The sequence below is a fragment of the Pleurodeles waltl genome, chromosome 4_1, assembly GCF_031143425.1.
Source record: "Pleurodeles waltl isolate 20211129_DDA chromosome 4_1, aPleWal1.hap1.20221129, whole genome shotgun sequence".
NCBI classification, from domain to species: domain Eukaryota; kingdom Metazoa; phylum Chordata; class Amphibia; order Caudata; family Salamandridae; genus Pleurodeles; species Pleurodeles waltl.
In genome coordinates this window covers 887,978,903-888,002,317 of record NC_090442.1, presented here as the reverse complement: position 1 = coordinate 888,002,317, position 23,415 = coordinate 887,978,903, and the positions used below count along the sequence as shown (strand labels likewise).

Here is a 23,415-nt window from a genome sequence, read left to right as displayed (position 1 = left end):
GCCAACTATGTTGGTGGTATAATTGAGCACCACAAAAGGATGATGGACGGAGTGCTGAAACTTTTCAACCACTCACCCCCAGTCACAGATCTTGGTTTAATCCATCGTTCTTTTGCTCACCATGCCACCCCAGTTTGGACCCAGCCATATCCAAATCAGACTTGACCCTGTTCCCCATGGGAAAAGTCCAGCCTGAACTGCCAGGCCGGTTTCGCCCTGGACCAGAAACAAGCATCCTGGGACCGGTTTCAGGGTATCCCCCTTCATCAGCCACTGGGGTTGAGTGTTTGAAAAGTTTCAACACGCCGTCCATCATTTTATTTTGTTTTGTGATGTTGCCTTGTGGCATAATTGACCCAGCAAGCGAGGGAGTCCCACATTTTTAACATTACAGGGGCAGTCACTAAATTCTCTGATTTTTAAGTATGGCGTCCCATTACTGGAGAATTTCAATGTTGGGAGTAACAAACAGGTTCCATATGTTATTGGCAGAGGTGCCAATACAACTATAGATCACATCTTAAATACTGCCCTGTTAGTTAGTGATTTTGTTTCTGATTGCAGGATAATATCAACAGCAGTGAGTGACCACAATCCATAAGTTGTAACTATGTCATTACATGCTAAAAAAAACCCTGGTAAGCACCAATGTAGACTCAGTGGCGTTCGGAGTAATTGGTTGGAGGTTATCCCCTTAAGTGTGCTACAAAAGCTGATACCTATGAATACATGGGAGTTTAATTATTGTTTGGGCAGCAGGGTGGATAATGCGGGGGTGGGTTGTGTGTTTGAATCAATAGCCAGATCACTCAATGCCTTATTGACACAACACTCAAGACCTAGGCCCTTGAAGAACCGTGGATGGTTCGATCACTCATGTACTCAGGCTGCTAAGACATTATGGACTGCCCTGCTGTGCAGTTCACCCACAGACAATCTTGCCATTAAATGACTGAGGAAGGGCTATAATTTGGCGTTATCTTCCAGGAAAAAGGTGCTCAAGGAAGAGGCCTGGTCTAATCTAGTCCAGGCAGCTGTGACAAATTTTGCCACTTTATTCTGGAATGCAGTTAATGCCCCTTATTTAAAGGATGACACTGCTCCCGAATTCACCTTACTTGTTCCCTTCCAAGCGTGGGTCGACCACTTTTCGGGAATTTTCAGCTTCTTTATGGAAGATCCTTGTACGAGTGCCAAACAAACTAGAAGCAGGCCCCTTGATGTTATCCTGAGCAAGGTCCTTTCTGCCTTAAACCACAGTGCAGGGGGTAAAGCCCCAGGTCCCGATGGCAAGCCGTTAGATGCCCTCAGGGCAATGGGTGATCTCTGGGGTCCCATCTTGACTCACATGTTCAACGCAGCTGCAGAGGGCATGATCCTTGCTAGCTGGGCTGACATCTCTCATAGTGCCTATTTTCAAGAAGGGTGGTCAATCTGACCCGAAGTAATACCATCCCATTTCCAGTTCTTCCGCTAAATTGTGGGGTAGGGTCTTACTACAGAGATTACAGAAGTGGGCCACCAATATCTCTATGCTCTTGGAGGCCCAATATGGACTTAGGCGTTGCCAGGGAACTGTGGAGTATTGTTAACCTGGACCTGCTCGTCGGGAAATATGCTAAGGCTAAATCAGGTTCTCATTATTTTTGCTTCACTGACCTAGCAGTGCTTTTAATTTGGTGGCTCACTCGACCCTTTGGCACACACTACATTCTCTTGGAGCTCCAGAGAACATTGTTTTCTTTCTATCTGAATTGTACAAGGACCTGTCTGCTAAAGTATGCTATAGCCCCTATGGAGAATGCTCCCCACATTCAAAATCAAGAGGGGAATCAGACAGAGTTGCATCCTGGCCACATTTTTATATTCACTAAATATAATGGGGTTGATGATACCCTCATGTCTCTGCAAGCTGATGCACCCAAGGTTGCTGGATGGTCGGTTCTTGTGCTACTCTAAGCTGATGATGCTGTCCTAATGTCTAGGACACCAGTCGGCTTGCAGAGGCTAATGAGCATGTTTGCTGATTTTCTGGAGGCCAGGAAACTAAAGATTAACAATACCAAAGAATTTATGATGCTGTGTGGGTCAAAGTCCCAGAAGTGCAAGTCTTTTTACATTACGGACTCACCGATTGTGAGGTTCAATTCATTTAACTACCTGGGCATTCTTTTTACCAGTAGTTGTTTATGGTCCCAACATATATGCAAGCCTAGATCAAAAATGAGTAGAGTCTGCAGGGGTATTTTTAGGTTTTCCCACAAACTAGGCAGCCACCCAATTAAAGAAATGGTAAACATCTATAAAGCCAAAGCACTGTCCGCCGCTATGTACGGAGAGGACCCGTGGATCTACCTGCATTGTGATACTCTCCTGGCCAGGAAGAATACCTTTCTTAGGCATTTGCTATGTACCCCTGCCTCTGCCTCATCCTATATTATTCACAAAGAGGTTGGGGTAACTTACTTGGAGGATTTACTTTTGTTAAAGCCGATTTTACTCTGGCATTCAGTCTGGTCTAAAACCGAAATAACCTTTACAAAATCTCTCATTATGGACTGTACAGCACTTGATTACCCTCTTAATATGCCTTGGCTGTCACACATTGACAGCATTTCTAAGGGCCTGATTTAGAACTTGACAGACCAGTTACTCCGACACAACAGTGCTGGATATCTCATCTGCCGAAATATAAATCCTATAGGATAGAATGGGATTTAGATTTCGGCGGACAAGATATCTCACCGTTGTGATGGAGTAACCTGTTCATTGAGTTCAAATTCAGGCCCTTGATCATTTTGTGGCCTCCCCGCACTTAGAAATCCACACAGTGTACTGGTCTTTACTAAGGGTAAGGTTAAGTCCCAGTTTCTAGGTGCTAGGTCTGGAAATAGGGCCTTATTGAGTCCAGGAAATCCACTGTCGCCACCTATGTCATTTGCTTCCTAGAATGGCTTCCAACTACACCTATATTTGGTATCAATCCTACAAGACTGTTTTGTTTTAATCAGGTTGCCGCTGGGCATAGTGTACTACCTTGTTGCCTTCCCTGCCAACAAGCATCCACCCAGTGATATTGTGCTGTGCCCAAACGGCGGCACTTCCAAGCAGAGTACCCAGCACTTTATTCTATTTTGCAGTTTTTCTGGTGGGCCGAGGAAGCATTATTTGAAACCACTTTTTTTTAGCAAATGTTAGAGATTATAAAGTTGCTTTGAGATTTCTGTGTGCCCTGGTGGACCCTTTTTTATACCTCGGTATTGCATCATTTATTTGGAGAGGTATCCGAAGTAGGATACACATTGTATTTTAATTGTTCCAAGGCCAGAGTAGGGATATTAAAGGTATTGTCTTATACCATATAGTTATACCGTTGATTCATTTTCCTGCAATCTTTTATTGTTTTGCTGATTTTAAATAATTTGTGCTGTATTTTATTGTGTTCTTTTATGGTCAACTTTGTACTGAAAAAAAGATTTTAAATTGAACTGACTCTACCCATAAATAACTTTCTGCCCCTGTACAGAAATCCCTAAAATCCTGACAATCTGCAAACACCCGTCTTTGTCTGCCAAATTTCCGAGTACTTGTCCAGCCCCACTATTTTTTCATTGTCTTCTGATACTTGTAGCCCTGCACATGGAGTGTGAAAACCGCAGTAATGCAAATTATAAAAAAAACGGGGTGGCTGAGCTAATCACGCTTGAAAAGAGATGATTTTAAACAGCCTTGATAGCTTCCTCTGCACTCCTACAGTGCATGTCTCTCTGCCCCCATAAGAGACACCGTCCTGTACCTCTGAAACGTACATTACTCAGTGCTTTCCTGATGCACAACAAGAAGTCCTGACCTCATTCACAACACCCGCAGTGCAGTTTATTCACAGCACTTAGTTCTCTTACTGGGCACACCACTCAGTGACCCTGTGAGGCACATCACCAAACGCTCCCCTGAGGTGCATCTGCGAGCTTGCCAGCCACAGGTTGCCTGCCTTTGTGTGCATGATCCATTCAGAAGTCTAGAACTACAGGCTTTGTTATTGTTTACTACCAGTAGGTCTACATATTTTTATTTTCTTATCTGAGCATGTGGCCTACACAACGCGTGTGCGTATGGTATGAATTTTTAATCTTGGATGTGATACACCTAGCCTGAGTTACTGGTGGAATTTTCTATTCTCAGAGAACCTGATGGTATATAACAATGGAAAATAAGCTATTTATGAGGTAATTATCCTGAACTAAATTATATTCGTATTCCTGCTTTTGCTGCATATTGGAAGAATTACAATTGTAAACAGAAACAAAGTTACATAGCCACCAAGGATTTGGTCCTATGGTAAACAAACAGCGACCTGGCCATGTCATAATGCAGCATTATTAAAGTAAGACCTTTTCCCTTCACACACGTGAAGCTCATCATGCGATATTAATTGGCCAGAATTCAGATTCTTTTTGTGATTAGTTCATATTTAGATAGGAACCCGGTCCCCTTTGAATGATGATTGAGAAAAATGGCAGTGCAAGCGATAAAGAATGTATTCAGAGCAATTCAGTAGAAGAAATTTGCTGAAGTCAGCTTGGCAGTGGACCACCGGAAACAACGAAAACCCACTTCTGTGTTTGCTGGAACAAAGGTATAAATCTGATTAAATGCTGTCAAGCGTTACTTGATGTTAATCCATCATCCACTCTCTTTTTGCCTTACATAAAGTGTATCGATTTCACATATACCATTTTGCGGGTCTTTTGTAGGTATCACTACTGAATTACATCATCTATGTAAAAATATTCCAGTAAAAATCCTTATCTATAAACAAAAAATAAATAAATACATTCATAGAGCAAGTGAACTAAAATAATTGAATATATACCACAGACAAAGGAAAGTTTAACATCTTAGGCGTGTGCACAGACACACACACCACACACATATATGTATGCAATATTTATTGCTATGCATTATCTCCCCATAGAGGTTTCAATGGCACAGGTGACTGAGCAGGTTGATGTAATTCACATTTTATTATTATAAATCCTGCGGCATGAAGTATACAGAACTTCAATACATTTCTACCAACAAACAGTCTTGATCAAGGAAATGTATAAATATATATCTAAATATAAATATATATATATGTGTGTGTATATATATATATGCATATATATATATATAAATATATATCTGCCCAAGACCTCTGATTAATGTGTCTGGCTTTCATTACTTTCCTTTTGTATTTGATATACTTCATTTTGCTGTTCATATTTTTCTAGACCTCAACTATAACTACTGTACTCGAGTTTTCACATCTCTTCTTGGGTCTTCATTTGATTTTTAAATCTTATCATTTTCAGCTCGGCTTTTGTTTATTCTGCTTTAAGTGGATACCAATCCTTGCCCCTTTTATCTTTCAGCCTGCTTGACCATATGTCAATTTAACTATATTCATTGCACAACGTGTCTTAGTTTCCTTCCCTTAGCTCCATACACTCTTTGAGATCCGTCCTGATTCCTTTCTTTTTCATTTCTGGCTTTCCAACTTTTGAGCACTGCCACCTCCCAGTTGTCCATTACGTGCTCTGACCCTAGTTAAAAAAAGTCTAAAAGACCTTAGGTCACTATGGTGGTCATTATGGCATTGGCGGTGACTGTTAAAGTGACTGTAATACCGACAACAGGCTGGCGGTAATTTCCGCCAAATTATGACCATGGCAGTAATACCTCCCATAGTCAGACAATGTACCACACCAACCACCATGGCGTTAACACCACTGACCACAGCAGTAGCCACCAACAGCCAGGCGGAAGCCAAGGTACCGCCCACCATGTTATGGCATAGCAAACCGCCAGGAATTCGGGGCGGTACCAACACCATCAAAAGCCTGGCGGAAACGCTGCACAGACAACAAAAGACTCACCAACAGGGATACAGAGGATTCCGCCGCTGCCATAGAAACGGAACTTCAAGTCTTCCCGATGCTCTACCACGCCATGGTCGTCCTGGAACACCAACGCCGATGAAGACGATGACATAGAGCTGCCTAGCACACAAGGGAGGGAGGGAAGAAAAGGAGAATGACACATGCACGCATAACACACACCATTCACACACACACCATACACAGAACCAGCTGCAGAGTAAAACGAATGTCACAGGACCCTCATTAAATTAAAGCAAGGACAACAAGTAGAGTGAACGAACACTGTAACTTGCAGCCAACAGCCACCATGATGTTAAGTCAAATGCAAATGCAGGCGTCAATGTCCAGATTGGGCCAATGGCCAGTCCAAAGTACAAAAGGGCCACATGGCTACATGGCACAGTCCAAGGCCCAACTTGACTCCTGACATAATCCGGACTCCACTGTTCAGGGACATCATGTTGGAAATGGGCAGGCACCTCCGGGGGAAGGGGGTGTGGGGGAGGCACCTCAGCTGAAGTGGGTAACATGCCCACTGGTTCTGGAGGGGACTCCTTGCCCAACAGTCTCTGGAGGGGACTGAAAGGCCACAGTCTCTGAAGTGGGTAACATGCTCACTGGTTCTGGAGTGGGCTCCTTGCCCAACAATCTCTGGAGGGGAGTGAAAGGCCACAGTCTCTGAAGTGGGTAACATGCCCAATGGTTCTGGAGGGGGCTCCTTGCACAACAGTCCCTGGAGGGTGGCCTACAGTCCCTCTGCTGGAGATGAGGGCTGCTTTACCTCTGCTGGTGGAGGGGTCTCCTTGGCAGCCTCTGCTGGAGGTGAGAGCTGCTTTGCCTCTGCTGGTGGCGGTGTCTCCTTGGCAGCCTCTGCTGTAGGTGAGGGCTGCTTTGCCTCTACTGGTGGAAGTGTCTCCTTGCCTTTCTTTAGTGGTGGAGTGGGAACCTTGCCTTTCTTTGGTGGTGGTGGTGTCTCCTTGCCTTTTTTTGGTGGTGGAGTGGGAATCTTGCCTTTCTTTGGTTGTGTAGGGGTATCCTTTGTTCTCTTTGGTGGTGGAGGGGGATCCGTGTGTCTCCTCTGGTGACAGCCCCCCTTGCCCTTTGACATGTCACTTGTGTCCTTGCCCCCAGGACTAGGAGGTGCCTCCACTGTCCCTATCCTCTGTCCTTTAGTTTTTGCCACCCTAGTCCTCCCTTTCTGAGGCAGAGGTGTGCTCTCACTAGGAGTGGCTGCCATCACACTCAGGGGCCCCTTTGTGCCAGCAGCTGATTTTTTGGTGGGAGCAGTGGCAGACTGTTTGGCTGAGGTTCTGTGCTGGGTTGTTGGGACCCTGCTCTTACGGTCAAAACAGAGGGGGTGGAGGGGGATGGAGGAGGTCAAGTTGGGCAAGGAAAAGCTTCTTAGGGACGTTGGGTTGGGATGTGGGAGGAGGGATGGGAGTGGAGTTAGAGGGAGTGGTTGTAGGAGGTGTATGTCTGCTGGACTTGGGTGCAGGTTGATGGACAGTGTGCGTGTGTGAGGTGGATGGCTGTTGGGTGTCTGAGTGCAAGCATTTGCGTCTCTTGGGGGGCAGACAGGGTGGGAGAGGACAAAGAGGACGTGTGGATGGATGTTGTGGATGTGTCTGCAAGTGAAGTGTGGGTGCTGCATGATGTGGTGATGGTGGTGGCTGTTGATGCAGTGCATGCAGGTGTGAGTGCAGATGTGACTGTGAGTGAGAAGGAGGAGGAGGAGGGGGGACAGTGGAGGCAGTGGTTGTTGTTGTGTGTGCAACTGTCTGATGTTTGTGTGAATTGTTGTGGCTTAAAGTGTGCTGCCTGTGTTTGTCTGTGCCGCTCTTGAGTGATGTTTTGTGTGCATGCTTGTCTGTATGTGTGCATGGGATGGGTTGGGGTTGAGGAGACTGGGACTGGGAAGTGATAGTTGGAGGGGGGGCAGTAGGAACAGGGACACTGGCTGTCATCAGAGAGGAGGCCAGAGCCTGAAACAATCTCTGTAGGGCTGCCAACCCACCGTGGAAGCCCTCCAGGCACTGCATTGCTGCATCTGAGATGCCAGCCCCTGGATGGCATTCACAATGGTTGACTGCCCTACAGAGATGGATCTCAGGAGGTCAATAGCCTCCTCAGTGAGGGCAACAGTGCTCACTAGGGCAGGGCCTGAACTGCCTGGGGTTGAAGGAGATGCCCCCCTTCTGGGGTGAGCGGTTATGGGCAACTCAGTGGGTGGCTACAGGGAGGGCTGTGCTGGTACAGGGGTGGAGGCTGTAGCTGGGGAGTTTCCAGAGGTGTCTGCCACCACCAGGGAGCTTCCATCGGAGGAGGAATCAGAGTCAGTGTTGTCACCTCCTGTCTCCGCCATGGTGCTCCCTTTGACCTCCGTCCCACTGGTCCCCTCGGTGTCAGTGGACTCTGCCTCATGGGTCCTGTAGGATTCAGCTCCCTCAGTCGCCGGTGCCCCGGCTCCTCCGCCAAATGATGCTAATGCACACATGGACAGGATGACAGAAGAAAATAGGGGGGAGAGAGAGAAAGAGAGCACTGGGTCAATTACAGCACCAACACCACAGATGGCATACACATTACCATCACACACAGGAACAAGATTAAGCACTATGCACCGCACTGGCATTCCATTGGCTAGGTACCACAGCAAGATGAGAGTCAACCACCACCATCTACACCCTTCATGGGACCCACTATGCTCTGAATGACATGGAATGCCACCTAGCTAGTTAACAAGATTTTGCAATACACCCATTTACCTTGAGCTGGACCACGCAGCAATGTCTGAGCTGGCATTAAGGGGAACCCACTAACTGAAACCCACCACCAGGATCCCATGCCAGGCAACAAAGATGGCTGTTTCACACACTGTGCTCATGCTCACCCCCTTATAGCTGCTGTACTGCCCTCAAGTGCCCATCCAGCTCTGGGTGGCCACCACCACTATGTGGGCCATCAGAAGGGTCAGGTTCCGATGGGCACCCCTCCCTCGTTGTGGGGCCATCCCTAGCTGGGCCTTTGCGGTCTTCTGGGCCCTGCGTCTCAGGTCCTCCCACCTTTTCCTGCAGTGGGTGCTCCGCCTGCTATAGACCGCCAGGGTCCGCACGTCCTTGCTGATGGCATGCCAAAATCCCTTCTTCTGATGGGCGCTGACCTGCAGAGGAAATATAGACAGGAGGACACCATTAATCATACAATCCAGCCTATCACACATATGGCCCACAAATACCATTTCTCTTCAATTGGCAAATACATCACCCGAAGCCCTGCAAGTACACTACCACCAGACATACCCCCCACCCAAATGACACACTGCCAGCACACACATCTCCATGCAACCTTGTTGCATGCATCGTCCCCATGGTGTACTCACCTGTTGGTCTGGAGGCCCATACAGCTGTCCATACAGGGGTAGGGCCCCATCTACCAGGCGCTCCAACTCCTCTGAAGTGAAGGCAGGGGCCTTTTCCCCTGTCACACAGGCCATGGCAGGTTCCAGACACAGGTCACAGCAGCACAAGCAGTGGAGGTGTTGTCCTGTGAAAAGTCAGGAATCAAGTGAGGTTATAGACAGAAAATGGCGGTTACATCCCCGGTGGTGTACACCGTCACCGCTGACGGTGATCCTCATTGAACACTGTACTCTATAGAGCCCCTTGTAAGCCAATGAGGAATAGCATGCAGTGCAAGGCCGCCTTCTGCCAACTCCGGCGGAGTTACATCACTTCCACCTGTCCCTACATACAGGACAGGCAGTCGCCATTTCATGGTCAACATTCTGAAATTGGAAACTGCGCCATTGCTGCCAATTGTACATACATTGCCATTTACATTGTCCAATTACATACACGTTTAGTTACACTGAGGTGGTGGTTCCATTGTTCAGTTTATGACAACCTTCTCACTCTTGTGTCCCTTAGATACCTACCACTATGGAGGAATGGGAGGAGGAGGCAAGACCCCGTGTACAGACCCCTTGTGGACTTGGCTACACTGGAGGACAGGCACATAATACTCACCTATAGGCTGGACAGGACCACAATCACAGAGCTGTGTACTCAATTGGAGCCTGATCTCTTTCAGCTATCCGTCATCCCACTGGGATCCCCCATCTTGTGCAAGTTCTATCTGTGCTCCATTTCCTGGCAACTGGTTCTTTCCAATTAACAGTGGGCTTGGCAGCAGGAATGTCACAGACAATGTTCTCAATAGTGCAGGCAAGGGTTTTGTCTGCCTTGCTCAAACACATCTGCAGCCACATCACTTTCCCCCAAGTGGAAGATTTAGCCACTGTGAAGTAGGACATATTCCAAATAGTATTGGGGTCATTGACGAAACACATATTGCATTTGCCCCCTCCCCCCCGGCACAATGAACAGGTGTACAGAAATCGGAAGAGTTTCAACTCACTCAATATGCAAATAGTGTGCCTGGCTGACCAGTACATCTCCCATGTCACTGCCAAGTATCCTGGGTCGGTGCATGACGCCTTCGTATTGAAGGATAGCAGCATCCCAAATGTGATGGCACAACTACAGAGGCACAGGGTGTGACTAATAGGTGAGCCTGAGTCCCCACCCAATGCATGTCAGTATATGCCTTCAGGAGTCATCCTCTATACCATTGTGCAAGGCTAATGTTTGTACCTCAATTCTTGCAGGTGACTCTGGCTACCTAAACCTGTCGTGGCTCTTGACCCCTGTGAGGAATGCCAGGACAGGGGCTGACAATCGGTATAATGATGCTCATGGGCGAAACAGGAGGATAATTGAGAGAACCTTCAGCCTCCTGAAGGCCAGGTTCAGATGCCTCCGTCTGACAGGTGGATCTCTGTGCTACTCCCCTGAAAAGGTCTGCCAGATAGTTGGTTTATGCTACATGTTGCACAACCTGGCCCTCAGACGATATGTGCCCTATCTGCAGAAGTAGGAGGATGAAAATGCTCTTGTGGCAGCAGTGAACCCTGAGGATAGTGAGGATGAGGAGGCAGAGGATGAGGATGTGGACAACAGGGCATTAGTAATATGGCAGTACTTCCAATTACACACAGGTAAGACAGTGTAACTGACTATTCTTCTGAATATTTATCTTTTCCGTGTGGCTGCAGCATGATGGCAGTCACTTCCTTTGCCTCGCAACTGACTGTCACCTATGCCTTCTCATTTTGCAGATGTTGGTGTTATTACAACTGTGTACTGATGTGTTGAGTACAGACAGCTAAAGGCCATTATTTGTATGGAATCACAAAGTTCTGGACAATTGCACAAGATGTAACTGTTAATATAATTGCACATTTTTGTTACATAAAGCACTATCACTCAAGTTGTGTTCAAGGTTGTTTATTGTAGAGAAATATATTGAAGGAATAGTGCAATGGAATGGGGTGAAGATGGAGGTAAGTACAGGGTATTGGTCCAGTCTGTTAGTAGCACAGGTCCAGTGTCCAAAGGGTCATAGGAAGGGGAGCAATGGTGGTTCAAAGTAGACAAGGGGACAGAGTGCAACACAAGGGGGACATTCAGGAGGGTCTCATTTTCTGGCAGTGGTCTTGGTCTTAGCAAGTGTCTTTGGCATCTGTCTGAGTCACAGGGAGCGTTTGCAGGCTGGTTCAACTTCTGCAGGGGAGGGGTGCTGGTGGCTTATGGGTCCTGTGTCAGGACCTCTTGTCCACTAGCTGCAGCAGATGTAGAGGGCTGTTTAGTTGACTGGCTAGTAGAAGGGGCCTGCTGGTGTGCTGTGTAGTCCCTCATGATGATGGCCATATCAGCCAGCACCCCTGCTATGGTGACCATGGTGTTGTTGAGGGCCTGCAAATCTTTCCTGATCTCCTGATGGTGTACCTCCTGCAGCCGCTGGTTCTCCTGCATGATGTTTAGAATCTGAGCCATCTTGTCCTGGGATTGTTGCTGTGATTTGCACAGCTGTCTCGTGGCTATTTTTTGTGTTCGTAAAGGGATGTGGGTAATGTGGGTGTGTATTTTATAGTGCTGTGGGTGGGTGTGGTGTATGTATCAGTGTCAGGTGTGTATTTTTGGCATTGGCCAATGTTGTGTTGCTTTGTATTTGGGTGGCCATTCTGACCGCGCCGGTGTGTACTGCCAATGGTTTACCGCTGTTGAATGTCCGCCGTGGTGATTCGTGGGTCATAATGTGGAGGGTGTTGTTTTGTTGGCGTGACGGTATGGGTGTTCGTACCGACAGTCTACCACTAACCTTTGGTCTGGCGGATATGTGTTTGTGGCAGTATTCTGTCAGTTTAGTGAGTGTGTGTCATAATATGGCGAACGGATGTTCGCCTCCGCGACGGTATATTGGCGGCAGTCACCGCGGCGGTAAGCGGGATTTACCTCCACTGTCAAAGTGAGGGCCTGCGTGTTTTTGTTATCACGTATAATGTTTTTTTTACACTGTTATCCAGTGTACACTTATTAAACTTAAATTGCATTTATTAATTGAGCTGTTTATATTCTACACCTATTCACTTTGGAAAAAATGCCATAAGATACAGTTAATAATGGAAAGATAGATAATAATCATGAGTACATTGTTTATATCGGGTGTGGAAAAATTTAATAAGTAGAGAAATGGGTTGACAGAATGCAATGGAATGTTCATATTTAAGTCTACGTGAGAGCAAAATCTAGATCTTTAACTTTGAAGATGATGTTGTACACTGAAAGCTGGAAGGTCAAGGAGGAAAACTGCATCAAATTGTACATTTATGAAACGTGCTTTAGTAGCCTGTCTGTTGTTTGTAGCACCAAGGACACAAATAATAATGCCAGGACCAGTGCTTTATATGTAACATAAGGAAGGGGTATTAGCTCTATAGGCAAATCCAATAGTCCGTAGTAATGTTGAGTGCCTGTTAAATAGGTAATTTTTTGTAGATTTCCAGATTAACAGCGAATTGACTAATGTTGCCTTTAGGTTAATATTAGATAGGTAAGGATTAATGAAATTGAAGCCAAAATGTTTATCTGCATTTATAAGGTAAGGATTTGTTTTAGGAACGTAGGACAACATCAAATACAACGACCAGGAACTGTGCATTTCCATTTTAAGTCCAAAAGGTACATGGCTTTAAAATTGTATTCCTCTTCCTGGTCACTAAAGGCACGTGAATTAAATTTACCAAGGAATCAAATGGACACTTAAAGAAGCACCATAAACAATATTTATAGAGCATGCACAAACCAGCATTAGTTCTAAGAAAGTGCAAAAGCAGAGCAGAGTGAGTTTAGGTATTTTTTTTCACTTTTATCATCTTCTGTAACTATAATCAGCAGACCGTGGCTTACTGCTGATTGTGGGAGAAAAGCTCTTTCTCAGCTCTCCCTCCATCTACTTTTTCGTGAAGCCTCCAGCAGCACAAAAACTGATTATTGTCGACCATGTGACAAAAAAACAATGCAGCACTACCCTAGACCATATCTCGGTGGGGCCTGTGACTTTTTGTTGGTGGACCTTGACCAGGACTCTATGGAAGCTGCATATAGAATGCTTGGGCTGCTGAATGTCAAAGTCACGAACTAGTGTGATTCACAATACAGTACACACCCTGCTCCTGATGTAATTTGAAAAGTTTTATGATCTTCAGCAAAGATCCTCAGAATCCATCCCAACGTTCTGAACACCGACTCAACCACTTTTAATTGAGCAATGCCGCATGTTCACTCGTATGGAAATTGTTTTATGGTGTGTTTAAATCTGACCTGAGTTTTATCAATTTATCAGAATGTTTCTGGAGAGAGCTCCTAAAGGAAATCTGCTCATTTTAAAATTCTTCACGATGGAACCCACTCCCACCCGAGAAACGTATTCTCAGCAAAGCAGAGTAGAACAGGCCCTTCTGCTCAGCGCCAGTTTGCAGTCGTAATTCCATAACATGTGTAATACTATGTACGTGTAAATGTCCTCCCTTGTGCACAGATGACTGTTTATACCCACGAGCAAAGATGTTTTTCCTTTTTTATCTTAAAATAAATTCGATTTTTATCACGGGCTTGTGTGTAAAAACAGAACATAGTTAAATAATAAGGGTATACAGATTGAGAAACACATTTAAAGGACTACTGTTTAAAAACACGAATACCATGTCCACACAACTATGCCAAGCTCTGAATATGTGGAAGAAACTCAGTAAATTAGGAGGATGAAGATAAGTGAAGACGGTAAGGAAGACTAAATGGACGACGGATGTTGGAAAGAAAAATAACATAGAAGCCAGATTAGATTTAAGTGGGATCAGTGTTACTTTGCATACATAGCCCTTCCTTTGCAGCACAAGGCAGTGTGTCATGCTCTGTCGCCAGTTATAGCCTCCAGCCTTCTTCTGGAGTTTGACTTCCACACTGCTATCACAACATTTTACATTGTCTTTGTTGCATGGGCATAAAAAGGAACTGTTTAATTGGCACAGGCAGTACTTAATTTGTAAAAGAATAAATGCCAGGCCCCAGGATCTTACTAATAAGCCTGCAGCAAAAAACTTCAGAATGTCAGGAATGCTGAATATCAAGCTGTGAATCTTTAATCTACATCATACCTTTTTAATCTGCCTCTCTACATTCAATGCTAAATTATCTCATTCCGGCCGATTGTTTTTCATCCCTGCCTTTTCCCTTTATGCCTGTTTTCCGCCTTTCTCTTCCTCGAATTCGTTTCTTTCTCCCTCTTGTTTCGGGACAAAGTAATAATTTTAAAAAATTAGTCGGTGGGCCCTACCTGCATCCACTGACTGAAATTATTCACGGGACACAGCTCATGTACATGCAAACTGTAAAGTTACAAACAATTTAAAAAATATACATTGTTTTAAAAACACAAGATTAGCGAAGGGTTCTTCTTCTCTCTGCTGATCTCAGCACCAGAAGGTTTACCCAGGCTGGCTGTGGTGAAGCGGTTCATTATACTTCCAGTGCCTAGACACTGCGTGCCTTCGCTTACATTTAGGTGCACAAATACCTTTGTGAAGAGGGCCTGGGTTATATATGGAAGAATTTCACCCCTCAGGACCCGCATGGCTCTTCCGAATACACGACAGCCTCTGAAAGTACGACCAATCAATTATTTAAAGCTTTCAAAGTCAATCATACAATGCGCTCAGGGATGTGAAACGTGTCCTGTGACCTATATTATGCAGTCTGCCTCCAGAATCTTTGTAACAACAGACTGAGATGAGGTCTGTCATGCGAAAGGGGCGCAGGGATGAAGTCTCACATTCCATGTTAAAAACACGATGTTTTGCGCTAGACGGATCTGACTGGTTAGTGCCACCCCAAGCATTATACTAGGAATCTTATTTGTGGCTGAGCAAGGGAGATAAGGCCAACCCGGATCCTAAATAGTTGGCAAAACTTAACGCTCGGCAAAGAGAGCTAAGGATGTTATTAAACTCATTAAGCAAATGAAAGAGAAGGCACATGTTTGCTGACTAACCACAAAGGCACTACATGTGTAGAAAATACACAGACGTACATGCCACGAGCCGACCACGACATTAAACAAGGAGCAAATATACTCCTTCAAGGTGTTTCTGAGGAAGTTGCGAGCCTTGCAGAGGTGGGAGAAATGTTAAAGTGCCTTCTACCAAAATATTGAGGCTTTCATATCTATCTGCTCTTTATACCGACTGCTAACATACTATAGGGGGTCATTTTGACCTCGGCGGTCTTTTTCCAAGACTGCCGAGGGACCGCCGTGCGGAAGACCGCCAGTGGTGGCGGTTTGCCGCTCGGCCTATTATGAGCCGCCAACAGCCATACTGGCGGGGAAGTGGAGGTTGCTCCTCCTCCACTGCCACGCCAACAGAACACCGCCCACCGAATCACGTCCTGTGATTCGCCGTGGTGGTGTTCTGTTGACGGTGTGGTGTTGGCGGAGCAGCCCCCATGGCTCCCGTCCCCTCCCGGAGGATCATTGGACCAGGTAAGTCGATCATCCTAGAGGGGAGGGGGGTGGGGGTGTTGTGTGCGTGCATGGGGGTGTGCGTGTGTGTATGTAGAAGGGGTGTGTGAGTGCGTGTATGCTTGCGGGGGTGTTGTGTGTTTGGGAATGAGTGAGTGTATGTCTGTGGGTATGTCTGTATGGATGTGTGCGTGTATGTTTGAATGTGGGTGTGCGTGTCTGTGTGTGTGGATGTTGGCATGTATGTCGGTGTGTGTGCGTGTATGTGTGTTGGTGGTGCCTGCGTGCATGTCGTGTGTGCATGAGTGATGTTATGTTGGGGGTCAGGGTGGGGAGGGGGGTCCTGCCACCTTTGGGGGGTGGCAGGGGTGGTGGGGGGGTAGGGGAGGGAGTCGAGGTGGGGGTGGGGGTGGGGGAGACCCCTATCAGTGTCAGGGAAGGAATTCCCTGGCACTGATAGTGCTCACCGCCATAGATTTCATGGTGGTTTCAAACCGCATGAAATCCATGGCGGTCAGCCGGGTCCAAATACCACCGGCGGTATAGTGATGACCGCCGGGCTGGAGACCCAGGTCTCCAGCCCAGCGGTCGTCTCTGCCCTGGCGGGCGGAACGGAGAAGCGGCGGATGACCATGGCGGTAACCGCCATGGTCATAATACAAAAAAAAAAGACCGCCAGCCTGTTGGCGGTCTTACCGCCGCTTCTCCACCTTCCGCCAGGGTCATAATGACCCCCAATGTCTAAAAGCTGACATAGAGATAGATTAGTAAATCTACACTCCCCGAATGTATGCTTAACTCTATGATGTGTTGGAAGTTCATCTTGTGCACTCAATGTAAGTTGGTGCCAATATTGGTAACCTCTATATTGGGGTATATAACTGAATAAAGGCTTCATTAGCTTTATCCTACCCTCCCTCAAACCTGGATTTAAAGCATGTGCTTGGTTTGAGTCTGCATGCAAATTTAAACCCTAATGTGCATGTTAGGATTTTTTTGCGTCATGTTTGCTGTATTGGTACCACATGGTTTGCTTCAAAGTTGGACCCAATTATGAACTAACAGCAAAATCGCGGATGTGATATATAACTGGATCAGGCATCCTAGAGAAGGACCAATCACATGCTGTTAGAAATTGTTTCTAGTTGGCAAAGGTATTCACTCTGTTCAAGCAGGGACCACAATCCTAGTCAGGGTAAGTTAGTTACACTCCCTAAATTAACCTGTACTCACCCTTTTGTAGTTTGGCACATAGCAGGCAGACTTAATTTAAGAGGCAATGTTTAAACTATTTGTGCAACTCTTAAGTAAAGTAACTCAGTGAAAACACCACAAAAAGACTCCAGGTTTAGAAAAAAATTAGAATATTTATCTCAGTAAAACAAGACGGAAATGACAAAAATCCAGTCAGTAGAAGTCAAGCTATGAATTTTTAAAGATTAAATCAGAAATAGTGCCTAAGAACTCATTAGTGGTCAAAAGGTTACTTGAGGATGAGAGGTGCTGGTGCAAATCCAAAGTTCAGGTTGACCGCGATGCAGAGTAGGCCGGCTACACAACCCAGACAGGTCCCCTGACAAAGTTCCTTGGATGGAGCTTTGGCCAATGTTGAGTATCTAATGCGTTGCTGTTCAACCGCACAAGTGAGTCCTGCGCCATCATCGAACTCCATTAACGTCAATGTAGTACGCCGTCTTTGAGCCACGCTGACCATCATGATCAGGCCGTGCAGGCTAAGGATCCAATGTCATCAAGCAGCCTGTTCGTCAACATCGAAGGACGATGCAGTGACATTTAACACACACTGGAGGCGATGCATCGATTTTGCAGGAATTAGCTGCAGAACCCACTTCTGAGCCCAGGTCTGGAGAGGGACACCTCGGGTAAGGGAAGGACTCACAGGTGGCAGAATCCTGCAGCACTAGGAGAGTTGCAGACAGTCTTTGATGTCCCTGAGTCTGCAGGAGAACAGGGGGCAAGCCAGCAAGCCCTTGGAGGCACTCTGGGTCAGCAGGATGGGTCCAGTCCTTGTCCGCAGCAGGGTGGAGATCAGCAGGCAGCAGGACTGTATAGCAAAGGAGAAAAGCAGTTACTTGGAACAGTCAGTCCAGGCAGAGTGGCAATCCTTATAGCACAGCAGTCTTTACTCCAGCAGTTCTTCTAAATTCCAGCAATGAGATGCTTTCAGGGGTTCAGAGCCTCAGTACTTATACCCAAAAGTGCTTTTGAAGTGGGGGTGACTTAAACAAAACCTCAAATGATAAAAATGTAGGTTTATTACAATACAATTTGAATGATTGAAAACAATGATGTGCCAAAGGTCCGATCCACAAGTGTGTAACTATTACCCATGTGTTTTAATTACTGGTCTGGAAAGTAGACATTGAGAAAGCACCTCATCGCTTGGGTCAGTTGCCAAAACAATACAGACTAAATAGAATAGTGTGATCCAAAATCAAAGAGAATGTGATGGAAGCAAATATCATTAAAAACGATTTGATGAGTGTGCCTTTAGTATTAATGGAATACTATAATGGAATCAACGTTCAGTATTCTAAAGATAACAACATCACTACTGGAATTGTGCAGAAAACTGAAGATCAAGGCATGAGCCATATGTCAGTTAAGTATGTGATTTTCTGCACATTCCTTACTCCCCCTTTGTTCATGCATAATTTTAATATCATATTATTTTCCTGGAAGGACACTGAAACTACCTAGAAAACTGAGATACAAGAGATATTCAATCATTCAATTCACTTTATGGTTTTTGTAGTGATCTGCTTAATTTAGTTATTTAGCTGTGTTTTAGTGCTCTATTCAAATTCACAGCCACATTTTGAGGATATGACAGCCATATTCTGTGTGACCTTATCATTTATTGGCTATTAGCTAACCAAACTACATCTTCATGCAGATATCTCACCTTATGATAATCCTTCAGGCACAGATCGCTCAGGGAAACTCTTTCTCATCAATAGTTTTCCAGCTCGACCACCTGGTGCTGTGAAGCTTCATAAATGACTCCACCCATTAGATGTGGAAACAGGAGAGATTTAGTCATCAGTAGGTTCCAGTTTTTCACCTTATCATCAACATAGGTCCAGAGCCCTCTCTGTATTTTACAATGAAATTCCTCAGCATTTTAAAAGCAACTAGGTTTATTGTTTCCTCATAACATTTTGAGTTGTAAACCCTGTTGCATATACCAAAAGAAAATGTCCTTGTTGGACCCATATGACATCGGCATGTGGTGTTTTGGCTCGGAATACAAAGCGCCGAAAGCCTAAAAGCTGTCAGAGAGTGGGTTCCAAGCTGTTACTGGCCAGTATGCAGAGTGGTACACTGACGATTCCCCTTCACTGCTAAGTACATCTCCTGACAGGGAATTCTCTCCAAAAAGACCATCTGACAAAAAACACGAAACGTGCCATAGAAGAGAAATAGTCTTCTTCCATAAGAAAACAGTCCTGCTTCAGGCATTCAAATAATCAGTCAATCAGGATTTGTATAGCATGGCTGCTTCACCAGTGAGAGTCTCGAGGCACTCTGGGGACACGCAGCGGGATCGCACTGCCTGTTCCTGTTGCTTGAACATCCAGGTCTTGAGGTCCTTCTTGAACTGTTGGAGTGATGGAGAGGCTCTGAGGTGCAGAAGGGGGTGTCCCAGGCCTTGGCCACCAGGTGGGAAAAAGAGCAGCCTCCACTGTTTGCCCAGTGGACTCACTGCTAGGGAGAGGGATCTAGAATGGAGTTCCCTGGTAGTTTGGTAGAAAATCACTCATTCGTTGAGGTACGCTGGTCCTTTGTTATGTTATGCCTTGTAAGCATGGGTGAGCAGCTTGAACTGGCATCTGTTCGCGACTGGTAGCCAATGGAGTGTCCTGAGGTGGGGGATGATGTGATTGTGGATAAGTCTGGCTGCTGTGTTCTGGATGTTCTGGAGTTTCCTCATGAGCTGGGCACTGATTCCTATGTAGGGGGACATGCCATAGTCGAGTCTGCTGGTGACAAGAGCTTGTGTGACAGTTCGCCTCGTGTTGGGTGGAAGATATCTGAAGACTTTCCTGAGCATTGGGAGAGTGAGGGAGCAAGTGGAGGAGACAGCGTTGACCTGCTTCTTCATGGATAGCTGGCTGTTGAGGATGATGCCAAGGTTGCTGGCATGTCTGGTGGGTTTGGGGCTGGGTCAGCTCAGGTGTCCTCTATTCTTTGTTAGATTGGATATCCTTGACTTTCCCGAAGATGAGTACTTCTGTCTTGTCTGTGTTGGGCTTACAACAGTTGTTCACCCAGACTGCCACAACCTTCATGCATCTGTGGAACCTGTCTTTAATGGTTGTTGGGTCATTTGTCAGGAAGAGGATAAGATGAGTGTCATCAGTGTAATAGATAATGTTGAATCTGTAGCTCCTTATGATGTTGGCCAGGGGTGCCATGTATAAATTGAAGAGGGTTGGGCTGAGGGATGAGCCTTGAGGTACACTGCAGGTGATGCTTTTAGTGAGCGAGGAATAGGGAGAAATGATGATCTTCTGCATCCTTCCAGTGAGGTAGGAAATGATCCACTTAAGGGCTTCTCCTTGGATTCCGATCTGGTGGAATCTGTTGATCAGTGTGTGGTGGGATATGGTGTTGAATGCTGCTGAGAGGTCGAGGGGAATGAGGGCTGCAGTTTCTCCGTGGTCTAGCAGCATTCTTAGGACGTCTGTGACTTCAACTACAGCTGTCTCCATTCTGTGGTTTGCTCTGAAGCCGGCTTTGGTGGGGTCCAGAATGTTGTTTTTTTTAGGTGTCTGGTTAGCTGGATGTTGATAGCTTTCTCGATGACCTTGGCTGGGAAGGGAAGCAGGGAGATCGGTCAGTAGATCTTGGGTTCTTCTGGGTCTGTGGATGGTTTCTTCAGCAATGGCTTCACGTCAGCATGTTTACATTTCTGGGGAAGGTGGGCCATGGTGATCGAAGAGTTGAGGACTTTGGTGAGTTCTTTGCTGATGGATTGACTGCTGAGATTGAAAGTGTGGTGTGGCAGGGGTCTGCTTCGGCTCCGGAGTGGATGGATCTCATAATGGATGTTTTTTCCTTCTCAGTGAGGGTGTTCCACGAGGTGAGCCAGTGTGGGTGGGTGTCAGTCAGCTTGAAGAGGTTGATCTCGTCCTCAGTGGGTGTGGGGGTGTGAAGTGTTGGTAGATGGTGTTGATTTTGGGGTGGAAAAAGTCTGAGCTGGTGTCGCAGAGAGCTTGCGAGGGTGTGATGATGTTTTCGGTTGCTGAGGGGTTGGTGAACTCCTTGACTATGTTGAAGAGTTCCTTGTTGGTATTGGAGCTGTCATCAATGTGGGTTGCTAGGGCGGTCTTCTTGGTGTTTTTCAGGAGGTGCGTGTATCGACTGAAGGCATCTTTGAATTGTTTTCGAGCATCGAGGGTCTTACAGGCACGCCATCTTCTTTCCTTTTGTCTGCAGTCGTGTTTCTGGGCTTTCAGTTCTGCCATGAACCAGTGGCCGTGTTGTATTCATTTCTTGTGTTTGATGGGTTTCCTTGGTGAGACTTCATCAGTGCATGCCGTGATGCAGTCTGCAAAGTTTTCCTCCTCTTGTTCTGTGTCTTCGGTGGTTGTGGGTAGTCAGGAGTTGAGGGTGTTGGTCCATCGTTGCTCTGATACCTTTGACTAGCTGTGCTGTGTTTCTCTGGCATTGGAGGTGAGGGTTTTGGGTGGTACTGAGATGATGAAATGGATGCAGTCGTGAACGATCAAGATGAGCTTCTCGGTGTGGGTGTATGTTACTCAGTTGCTGGCTGAGAAGATGGGGTGGAGGGTGTGTCCTGTGGTGTGAGTGGGGTCAGTGACAAGATGCTTGAGTTCCAAGGTTATTTATGCTTTCTAGGAGGTCGGCCATGTTGGCATCATCAGTGTCCTTCAGGTGAAAGTTGAGGTCTCCTAGGAATATGAACAGATTCGAGTTGGTGGTGAAAGGGGTGATAAAGTCGGGGATTGCGTTGCAGAAGGCAGGAAGGAATCCCAGAGGTCTGCCGGCAAGGGTGCCTCTGATGGTGGTTTTTCTGCTTGTTTGGAATAGGAAGTGGAGGTGCTCCATGAAGGGGGTAGAGTCACTTATGGTGATTGAACATTTGAGGTTCTCTTATGGTGATGCCTCCTCCACTTCTGTTGGATCGGTCCCGAGGCGCGATCTTGTATCCTTCAGGGGTGGCTGTGGTGATGTCCAGAGTAGATGCATGGTTCAACCAGGTTTCTCTGATAAAAACTGCATCCAGGGCGTGGGCTCTGATGGTGTCCCTGATTTCCCTGGCATGTTTTCCGAGTAAGCGTGCATTGATCAGCAGGCAGTTTATCTTTCCTGAGGTGTTGGAGTTGGCCTTGTTGGTGGGTGTGTGTGACGCTGTGTGGCTGATTGGAAAGGCTTGAGTGGCATCCTCTGTGGCGCAAGTGAAGCGGCAATTCCCACATGAGAAAAGGCCCTTGGTGGTCCTGGGGGAGGCATGGGTGCAGTTGTTGTCATCCTGACATCTGGGGTTCAGGGCTCAAAGTTTGTCTGAGGTGAACAGGTGGTGGTCCATGGGGGTTGGGGTCCTGGTGCTGGGTGTGGTCCAGATGCGCGCACAGTGTGCCCTCTGCACACGTTCGCTTCATGGTTGCGCTGTGGGCTCCATGCCATAGTGAGACTGGGGCTGGAGAGAGGGGGAAAGAAAGAGTGACTGTGGCCTCCGTAGGGGTGGAGGGGGATGCAGGATGCAAATGTCAGGCGACCTCTTACCAATGGGGTAACAGTGAGGGGAGCACTGGTGGTGCTTTGGGTAGGAGGCAGGGCCAGAGACAGAGGCAGGCTGGGCTTGTCTGGGGAATGGGTGGGCAGGGAGGCCCAGAGAGGGCATGCTTAGCGGGACGGCCTGCCAGGGGCTTGGGAGCACGCTGCAGAGAAGCTAGCAGTCGAGGTCAGAACAGAGGGGCAGACACTTTGCACGGGTGCAGGAAAGGAAGAGCAAGGTGGTGATGAAGGCAGGACGACTTTACCTTAAAACTGCAGTGAAAGAGGGGTGCCCCAGCTCAGCATTGTTCAGAATCTGACCCTGTTCCCTAGTGCCATGCTCTTTCTCTTTGCTGGAAGGAATTTGAATATTGAAGAAGTACCCTTGTGCGTCGTCAGGTGGCATTGGTCGACTCTGCAGGCGTCATGGTCACCGCGATGACGTCGGGAGTCGTATATAGATGCCGCCTCTGAACAGTGACAACGGTTCTTTTCTTTCCGCGCCACGTGCTGATCCAGAGAGAGCTACCGTGGTCATTTTTTTACCAATTTCAACACTTTTGTTGAGTTTTGGTGATTTTTTGGTGTGTCAAGGAAGCCCCTGAAGACCGGTTTCAAGCCTTGTGATGCACGATGTCAGTGACGGATCCGCACTGGGTCTGTTTGTGTTGCCTGGAGCACGACCATCACCCAAAGTCGTGCTCCGAGTGCCGGGCCATGCACCCCAAAGGCCTTGAGGAAGCATTCCCTCCAGCTTATGGCGGACCAGCGCTCGACTGCATCATTCCCGGTCTCGCTCGAGAGGAAGGTCTCA

The 23,415-nt window shown here is 46.7% G+C and overlaps 1 protein-coding gene across 1 annotated transcript in view; it reads left to right on the top strand.

Annotated features, from left to right (window-relative positions):
* The window catches only part of RELN (reelin), a 1,304,886-nt gene that overhangs the window by 270,032 nt on the left and 1,011,439 nt on the right, over positions 1-23,415 (top strand). The gene's annotated exons all lie outside the window — the stretch shown is intronic.